General features: G+C 54.2%; 1 protein-coding gene across 4 annotated transcripts in view; it reads right to left on the reverse strand.

Annotated features, from left to right (window-relative positions):
- LOC140427702 (immunoglobulin superfamily member 5-like) overlaps positions 1-9,424 on the reverse strand; it is a 126,886-nt gene extending 117,462 nt beyond the window's left edge. For 2 of the 4 annotated variants that reach the window (XM_072513219.1, XM_072513217.1), the window contains exon 1: positions 9,255-9,423. The gene's annotated coding sequence lies outside the window, so the exon portion shown is untranslated. Of the gene's footprint in view, positions 1-9,254 lie in introns of all 4 variants that reach the window. The other 2 variants (XM_072513222.1, XM_072513218.1) reach the window with 2 other exon arrangements.
- Between the last annotated feature and the right edge of the window lie 307 nt (positions 9,425-9,731).

The following is a 9,731-nucleotide window of genomic DNA, read 5'->3' on the forward strand; positions in this document are numbered from 1 at the left end:
CACCAACAGGTAACATCAGCGACAATTTCCAGTTTGCTGCCCACGGTTGTGCCCGGGAGGGAGTGAGTGAGTGAGGGTGGGAGCCAGGGAGGGAGAGAGGGAGGGAGGGACAGAGGGAGGGAGGGAGAGAGAATCACTGCTGCACCAGCACCAATGGAGACATCAAAATGAAAATCTGCCCTCTTCCTATGACGGAGCAATGTTGCACATCAGGAGCCATGTCAGGACGGTAGCATTGTGGATAGCACAATTGCTTCACAGCTCCAGGGTCCCAGGTTCGATTCCGGCTTGGGTCACTGTCTGTGCGGAGTCTGCACATCCTCCCCGTGTGTGCGTGGGTTTCTTCCGGGTGCTCCGGTTTCCTCGCACAGTCCAAAGATGTGCAGGTTAGGTGGATTGGCTATGATAAATTGCCCTTAGTGTCCAAAATTGCCCTTAGTGTTGGGTGGGATTACTGGGTTATGGGGATAGGGTGGAGGTGTTGACCTTGGGTGGGATGCTCTTTCCAAGAGCCGGTGCAGACTCGATGGGCCGAATGGCCTCCTTCTGCACTGTAAATTCTATGGCTCTATGGTAAATGTCGTCATTTGGCCACAAACTCCCATTCGGTCCATCGAGTCCATGCTGGCTCTCCATAGAGCAACCCAGTCTGGACTGTTCCCCAACTCTATACCCATAGCTCTGCAGGTTTATTTCCCTGAACTACCTCTCCAATTTCCTTCTGAAACCATTCATCGTCTCTGCTTCCGCCACCCTCTTTGCAGTTCTGGGTCATTACCACTCGCTGTACATTCCTCCTTTCACCTTTTGTCCAGAATCTTAAATCCGAGCCTCCCAGTACTTGGGCAGCTAATGGGAGGAGCTTTTCTTTCTCGACATTAAAAGAGTGAGGGTTTAGGAGGGGTGACCAAATGCTGAGTCAAAGAGGTGGGTTTAAATGAGGTGAGGGAGAGGGAGAGAAGAAAGGGCAGAATTCCAGCGAACGGGACCAAGGCAGCTGATGGCACAGTTGCCACTGATGGAGCCAAGAGAATAAAAGGACGTGATTTTTCCCACCCCGTTGCGTCCGGCGCCGATTCTGTTGCGCCGGGTACAAAGCAGAGGAGTCCCAAAACGGGTTTTGCGCCAGGTGCGAAACCGATCATGATGCACCCGACTCGCCAGGCCGGGCATGATCTGGGTCACGCCCTCATTGGGCGAGATCTGCAGCACCTGATGGCAAGATCTGAGCGTGCAGGTCCACAGATCCTTAAAAGTGGCAGCACAGGTGGAAATGATGGTAAAGAAAGCATAGGACGGGGTATCAAGTATAAAAGCTCAAAAATTATGTTACAGTTATATAGAACGTTGGTTAGGCCACACTTGGAATACTGTGTCCAATTCTGGTCACCACACTACCAGATGGACGTGAAAGTTTTGGAGTGAGTACAGAAAAGGTTTACCAGGATGTTGCCTGGTATGGAGGGTATTAGCTATGAGGAGAGATTGAATAAACTGGGATTGTTCTCCCTAGAGAGATGGAGGCTGAGGGGTGACCTGATAGAAGTTTATAAAATGATTAGGGGGTACAGATAGCGTGAACAGTTGAAGGCTTTTTCCCAGGGCGGAAGTGACAATTACAAGGGGGCAGAAGTTCAAGGTGAGGGGAGAAGGTTCAGTGGAGATGTGCGGGGGAAGTTTTTTTACACAGAGGGTGGTGGTGGCCTGGAATGCACTGCCAAGTGAGGTGGTTGAGGCAGATACGTTAGCGACCTTTAAGACTTATCTGGATAGGCACATGAACAGACGGGGTATAGAAGGATACAGGTGATTGGTCTAGATAGGACATGTGATCGGCGCAAGTTTGGAGGGCCTGTTCCTGTGCTGTATTGTTCTTTGTTCTTTGTTCTTTGTATGCTCATTTGGGTGGGTTAGGGTGGGGGGAGGACGCTTCGATGCCAATGAGGATGGGTGGGTGTGGAGTCAAGTTACCTCATAGCTAAGTGGTGGAGGTGGGGGGGGGTCAAGGCACGCCCTGGGTCAAGTGGTTAATGATGGGGGGAGGTTACCCCTCCGGGGTGGAGGGTTGAGGGTGTTGCCGATGTCTGCGGGAGGACACAATGCTGTGGGTTGAATTGTGGTGGACCCGCACCCTCACTTTGAGATCTGGACACCCTTTAAAAATGGCGGCCAATAGGTCGGCACAGTGGCACAGTGGTCGGCACTGCTGCCTCAGCTCCAGGGACCCGGGTTCAATTCTGGCCTCGGGTGACGATGTGGAGTTTATACATTCTCTTTTTTTAAAAATGTAGAGTACCCGATTATGTTTTTCCAATTAAGGGCACTTTAGTGTGGCCACTTCACCGAGCCTGCACATCTTTGGGCTCTGGGGAGAATGTGCAAACTCCACACCGAAAGTGATCCGGGGCCGGGATCTAACCCGGGTCCTCAGTGCCCTGGGGCAGCAGTGCTAACCACTGCACCACCATGCAGCCCGGAGTATGTACGCTCTCCTTCTGTCTGCATGGGTTTCCTCCAGTTGCTCCGGTTTCCTCCCACAGTCCAAAGATGCAGGTTTGATGGGTTGGCTATGTTAAATTGTACTTTAGTGTCCAAAAGGTTAGGTCGGGTTACTGGATTACAGGGATGGGGTGGAGGTGTGGGCGTAAGTAGGGTCTCTTTCCAAGGGCCGGTGCAGGCCCGATGGACTGAATGGCCTCATTCTGCACTGTAAATGTTATATTTCTGATAAAGGTGCGATTTAATGGGCTCGTCGTGTCCGACTTGGTGATGCGACAAGGGAGTTGAATCTCACGAGATTCGCGAGGCTTGAGACGCTGTGCAAGATTTAACAAAATCTCGCGAGACGTCACGATCTGGGTCTCACCCCGCTGTGCGAGATCCCGACTAACATATTGAAGTGAGCATTCGACTCATTCAAATATGTCTATGCTGAATGCTCCCGGGGCCCGGGAACTAACAGTCTCGCCATGGCAACATTCAGCATGGTCTCCACAAATGAATGGCACTGCCATGGTGTCAGTCTGGCAGTGCCAAGGTGCCCGGATGCCAGGTTGCCCATGCCAGGGATCAGGCCCGGGCATGCCTTGCCCTTAAGAGGTTGGGTGAGGGGGTTTCACTTTCACAGAGGTATGCTGGCTGCAGTGGGAGGGTACGGAGGCCACTGTGGGGATGCTTAGGGGTGTTGAAAGGTAAGAGTGGCATTTAAAAATGGCGCCCCGATCCGCAAATACTCTTCCTGCTCGCCAATGCAGGGAATGATGTGTGGTGGTATGTATTAGGGGTCATGTGGGACTGTGAAGCCGAGATGCTATTGGCTGACAGATCCCGGGTCCTGGTTGGCTGCCTACTCCTGGCTCCGCCCTGAAGGCAGAGTATAAGAACCCAAGCTTCTCCCCGCAGCTTCATTCTGTTGCTGAGCTGCTGGGGACAAGCATCGCTTAATAAAGCCTGGATCGACTTCAACACTTCTCGTCTCTCGTAAGTCATTGTGCACTACAATTTATTAAGCGAGCTTAAAAGACTATGGAGCTCCGGATCGCCCCGGAATGCCTGCGGATCAGCCCCCACGCAGCGAACTCGGCAGCAGTATTCAAACACTGGCAAGCATGCTTTGAAGGCTACCTCCGAACGGCCCCCGGCCGGATCACAGAAGACCAGAAAATGCAGGTCCTGCATTCGAGGGTAAGCCCGGAAATTTACCCTCTCACAGAAGACGCAGAGGATTTCCCGACGGCGCTCGCATTGCTGAAGAGCGTCTACGTTCGGCCCGTTAACCAGGTCTACGCACGCCACCAACTCGCGACGAGATGGCAAAGTCCCGGAGAATCGCGAGAGGAATTCTACGCCGCACTGCTAATTTTGGGACGGGGCTGCAGCTGCCCGCCGGTGAACGCGATCGAACACACGGACCTGCTAATTCGCAATGCATTTGTGGCAGGTATGAACTCTCCCCAAATCCGCCAAAGACTTTTAGAAAGAGAGTCGCTAGGACTCTCAGAGACACGGGCCCTTGCAGCTTCCCTAGATGTGGCCTCGCAAAACGCCCGGGCCTACAGCCCGACCGCGCGGCAGCCCCTTGGGCTCCGTGGACCCCCGTCGCGACAAACCCCCCCCCCCTCGCAAGCTTGCACGGTTAAAGCGCCAGACCATCCCGGGGGGGCCCGCTGCTATTTCTGCGGACAAGCGAAACACCCCCGGCAGCGCTGCCCGACCCGCGCAGCTATTTGTAAAAGCTGCGCCAAGAAGGGCCATTACGCGGCAGTGTGCCGGTCCCGGGGGGTCGCCGCAATCCCCGGAGAAGAACGAGCTCAGCACATCCCAAACGCTCCCCAACCCCCCCAGCGCCCCATGCGCGACCCACGGGCGCCGCCATTTTGGGCCGCGGCCACCACGAGGGGGGGATGGGTGCCGCCATCTTGTGACTCCCCAGCCACGTGCGATTCATGGGGGCGGCCATTTTGTCCACCGCCGACCACGTGCGATCCATGTGGGCGGCCATTTTGTCCACCCCTGGCCGCGTGCGATTCATGGACGCCACCATCTTGCTTGACAACAAAGGACCCCAGTATCGACGGCTCCACGGGGTCCGAAGAAGACGCCGCGACACTACTACCACGACTGGCTTCGGTGACACTGGATCAATCGCGGACCTGGACGCTCCAGACGACGACGACAACGGTGCTGGTCAACGGATACGAGACGCCATGCCTAATCGACTTCGGGAGCACTGAAAGTTTTATTCACTCAGACACGGTATGACGCTGTTTTCTGACCATCCATCCAAGCACACAAAAGATTTCCCTCGCTGCAGGATCCCACTCCGTAGAGATCAAAGGGTTCTGCATCACGAACCTAACAGTGCAAGGGAGGGAGTTTAAGAACTACAGGCTCTACGTCCTTCCCCAACTCTGCGCGCCCACATTACTGGGATTAGATTTCCAGTGTAACCTGCAGAGCCTAACATTCCAATTCGGCGGCCCAATACCCCCACTCACTATCTGCGGCCTCGCAACTCTCAAGGTTGAACCGCCGTCCTTGTTTGCAAACCTCACCCCGGACTGCAATCCCGTCGCCACTAGGAGCAGACGGTACAGCGCCCAGGACCGGATATTTATTCGGTCTGAGGTCCAGCGGTTGCTGAAGGAAGGCATAATCCAGGCCAGCAATAGTCCCTGGAGAGCCCAGGTGGTAGAAGTAAAGACCGGGGAGAAGCAAAGGATGGTCGTAGACTATAGTCAGACCATCAACAGGTACACGCAGCTAGATGCGTACCCTCTCCCCCGCATATCCGACATGGTCAATCAGATTGCCCAGTATAAGGTCTTCTCCACCGTGGACCTCAAGTCCGCCTACCACCAGCTCCCCATCTGCCCAGGTGACCGCAAGTACACCGCCTTCGAGGTAGACGGGCGGCTATACCACTTCCTAAGGGTCCCATTTGGTGTCACAAACGGGGTCTCGGTCTTTCAATGGGAGATGGACCGAATGGTTGACCAGCACGGGTTGCAGGCCACGTTCCCGTATCTCGACAACGTAACCATCTGCGGCCACGATCAGCAGGACCACGACGCCAACCTCCAAAAGTTCCTCCAGACCGATAATGCCCTGAACCTTACATATAACGAGGAAAAGTGCGTTTTTGGCACAAACCGGTTGGCCATCCTGGGATACGTAGTGCGCAATGGGATAATAGGCCCCGACCCCAAACGCATGCGCCCCCTTATGGAATTCCCCCTCCCCCACTGCTCCAAAGCCCTGAAACGTTGCCTGGGTTTCTTTTCATAAAATTCGCCCAGTGGGTCCCCCAGTATGCAGACAAGGCCCGCCCGCTAATACAGTCCACTACCTTCCCCCTGTCGACAGAGGCTCGCCAGGCCTTCAGCCGCATCAAAGCGGATATTGCAAAGACCACGATGCGCGCCATCGACGAGTCCCTCCCCTTCCAGGTCGAGAGCGACGCATCCGACGTAGCTCTCCACGCCTCAGAGATCCACCACTCCTCAGTGGAAAAGGAAGCCCAAGCCATAGTGGAAGCTGTGCGACATTGGAGGCATTACCTGGCCGTCAGGAGATTCATTCTCCTCACCGACCAACGGTCGGTAGCCTTCATGTTCGATAATGCACAGCGGGGCAAAATTAAAAATGACAAGATCTTAAGGTGGAGGATCGAGCTCTCCACCTTCAACTATGAGATCTTGTATCGTCCCGGAAAGCTGAACGAGCCGTCCGATGCCCTAACCCGCGGCACATGTGCCAATGCACAAATAGACCGCCTCCAAGCCCTCCACGATGACCTCTGCCACCCGGGGATCACTCGATTCTACCATTTCGTAAAGTCCCGCAACCTCCCCTACACTGTGGAGGAGGTCCGTACAGTCACCAGGAACTGCCACAGAGGGCGCAGAGTGCAAACCGCAATTTTTCAGGCCGGATAGAGCGCACCTGATCAAGGCTTCCCGCCCCTTTAAACGCCTCAGTTTGGATTTCAAAGGGCCCCTCCCCTCCACCGACCGCAACGCATACTTCCTGAACGCGGTGGACGAGTAGTCTCGTTTCCCCTTCGCCATCCCCTGCCCCGACATGACAGCGGCCACAGTCATTAAAGCCCTTGGCACCATATTCACACTGTTCGGTTGCCCCGCGTATATCCATAGCGACAGGGGGTCCTCCTTCATGAGTGACGAGCTGCGCCAGTTCCTGCTCAGCAAGGGCATAGCCTCGAGCAGGACGACCAGCTACAAACCCCGGGGGAACGGGCAAGTAGAGAGGGAGAACGGCACGGTCTGGAAGACCGTCCTACTGGCCCTACGGTCCAGGGATCTCCCAGTTTCCCGGTGGCAGGAGGTCCTCCCGGACGCTCTCCACTCCATCTGGTCGCTGCTGTGTACCACCACTAACCAAACGCCTCATGAGCTTCCCCAGGAAGTCCTCCTCCGGAACGTCGCTGCCGACCTGGCTGGCGGCCCCAGGACCCATCTTGCTCCGGAAACATGTGCTGGCGCACAAATCGGACCCGTTGGTCGAGAGGGTTCACCTTCTCCACGCGAACCCGCAGAACGCCTACGTACCCCGACGGCCAACAGGACACGGTCTCCCTGCGGGACCTGGCGCCCGCCGGCAACACACACACACCCCCGACACCGATCATCCCCTCCCTGCCACCGGCGCACCCCGCGACCGCCCCCTTCCCGGGGGGATCGGTCCTCCTCCTGTGCCCGCCCAGGAGTAAAACAGGAACAAACACCGAAACGCTCCCGGAGACGACAACGCCTGAGCAAGCACCTGCACCACCACCGGGGCTGAGGCGATCGACGAGGAAGACCAGACCGCCCGCTCGACTCGTGGAATCTGCGTGACACCAAGAATGTTGTTGTAACAAAAAAAACAATTTTTTTTGCTAATATTGTAAATAGTTCTCACAAACTTGTACATAGCCCAGTGTAGGGCTAAAACTGTAGTAACACTGTCCGAAATTTTCCTTCCAGGGCCAGCCTTGTAAACCCCTACCACCATGCGAACCACCACCCCGCCGGGTTCCTTTTTAACAAGGGGTGAATGTGGTGGTATGTATTAGGGGTCATGTGGGACTGTGAAGCCGAGATGCTATTGGCTGACAGATCCCGGGTCCTGGTTGGCTGCTGACTCCTGGCTCCACCCTGAAGGCGGAGTATAAGAACCCGAGCTTCTCCCCGCAGCTTAATTCTGTTGCTGAGCTGCTGGGGACAAGCATCGCTTAATAAAGCCTGGATCGACTTCATCACTTCTCGTCTCTCGTAAGTCATTGTGCGCTACATGATGTAAGTGCGGCCTTGGCGGGGCGGTCGTCACTGAGGTCAAACAAAACGGTAAAGCGCCATTAATTAGCAGAGTCGTTCTTCGTGCTGCAGCCATCGAGAAATGCTCTGCTATATACAGCCAAAACGAGACTGTTTCTGTCCTGTTAAATCGTGCCCTAGGATGTGGGATTTACTAGTGAGAAACTTCCCAAGCTCCAAGAAAATGAGTGTGTGGGTGAATACTGGTCTGGAATGCACCCAAACACCCCGAAAGAATCATCCCACCACACCTGCTCAAAATTACACGAAGGGCGCGATTCTCCAGCATTGTTGCGTTCTTGCTCGAGCAAGATGAGGCCGGCGAATAGCGGGAGAGGCCGAAAACGAGAACTTCACCAGGCGCCAAACCATTTGCGATGCCACCGACCTGCTCCCCTCGGCGAAGTCAGGATCTCGCCGTAGTGTAGTGAGAGACTAATTATCACATTTCCGTACAATTAACAGGAGCCACCCCATATTCAACGGCTTCCCATAATTCAGCGGACTCCCCAGCAAGTGGTACTCCTTTTGAAAAACATGAACCTGGCGGATGGGCTGCTGCGGGGAGCTGAGGAGGTGAATGGCCATCATTGTTGGGCCCATGGTTGTTCACCCTGGCACGGAAATCACTTAGAGAATGCTTTTCCTATTTTTCAAAAATGGTGGATCCATCCCTCTGATGCAAACAGACCAGTTGCCATTTTGGATAAATCCATCTGGCTTATTTTTTTGTTGCTACATTTTAATCTTAAACCAATTACATTTTCCCATTAGATGTGGCAACAACCCGGGCGCCTCCGATGGGGTCTGGCACGCGATCGGAGCCCACCGATCGGCGGGCCAGCTCTCCCCCTCCGGGCCTACCTTGTTGCGCGACCGGCCCCTGAACCCCCGCGCCATGTTGCGTAGGGGCCAGCGCGCTGAAGAAGTCCCCCGCGCATGCGCGGGTTGGCGCGGCGCCCGTTTGGCGCCGGGAAAGGAGGCTGGAGCGGCATGAACCGCTCCAGCGCCATGCTGGCCCCCTGTGGGGGACAGAATCGGTCGTTCCCGCGCCCGTTTTGCGCTGTTGTGAAACGCGACAGCCTCTCTCTTTTATACGAAAGTGTTGACTGCCTCCTTAAAGCAGTGGCGATTGCTGCAAATGTAAATATACCTCACACCTGCATGCAAGGCCTGAATGAGTGAAACTTTCATTCTTTCTAATCTTTCTCCAAGTGTCGGCACAAGGTTCCAGTAAATCGCAAGAGAACTTTCCAATGTTTCTCCCGGTATCGCAGGGAGCAGCAAACCACCAAATGCCTTGGACGTGAGCCCAAAACAAGAGCAGCTTCCCCAACTCACAGATCAGTGTGTGAAAGGGCCAAGAGATACACAGTAACAGATTAACAATGGACAAACGGATATATCTTATAAATGTTAAATAAAAATTAACCTTACCGAGGAAGGTCTTCGAAAAGGAGCAAATTAACAGGCTTTCTCTGAAAATGGCCAATAATGAATGAATATAATTATTACCTCCTGTCAAACCGGCAATACATTTCTGACTGAGCTGAAGGCCAAAGCCTGCAGAAACCAAATAAAGGTTTAATATCTAACCAGCTACCTACTGAGTACATTGCACCTGTGAGTAAGCAGCTTTGTTCAGCCCCTCCCCATAGTTCAAAACTGCCAGTTGCCAAACTTCATATTGTTTTGAAAGAAGGCCAAAATGCACTGAGATTAACGACGCACCAGTGAAATTCAGGAAGTGTGTGCTTCTGAGCCAGTGATTTTAAAGGGACAGTTAACTGAGATTGGTAACGGGAAAATAGCAGCTTTTAGCCATTGCCCACAATAATCAACTTTGACTGTTTCTCAAGCGCACAACGGACCACTCAACCGCTGCCAACATTTGGAAAGTTTATTGAACCAGCT

The sequence above is a fragment of the Scyliorhinus torazame genome, chromosome 8, assembly GCF_047496885.1.
Source record: "Scyliorhinus torazame isolate Kashiwa2021f chromosome 8, sScyTor2.1, whole genome shotgun sequence".
Taxonomy (NCBI): Eukaryota; Metazoa; Chordata; class Chondrichthyes; order Carcharhiniformes; family Scyliorhinidae; genus Scyliorhinus; species Scyliorhinus torazame.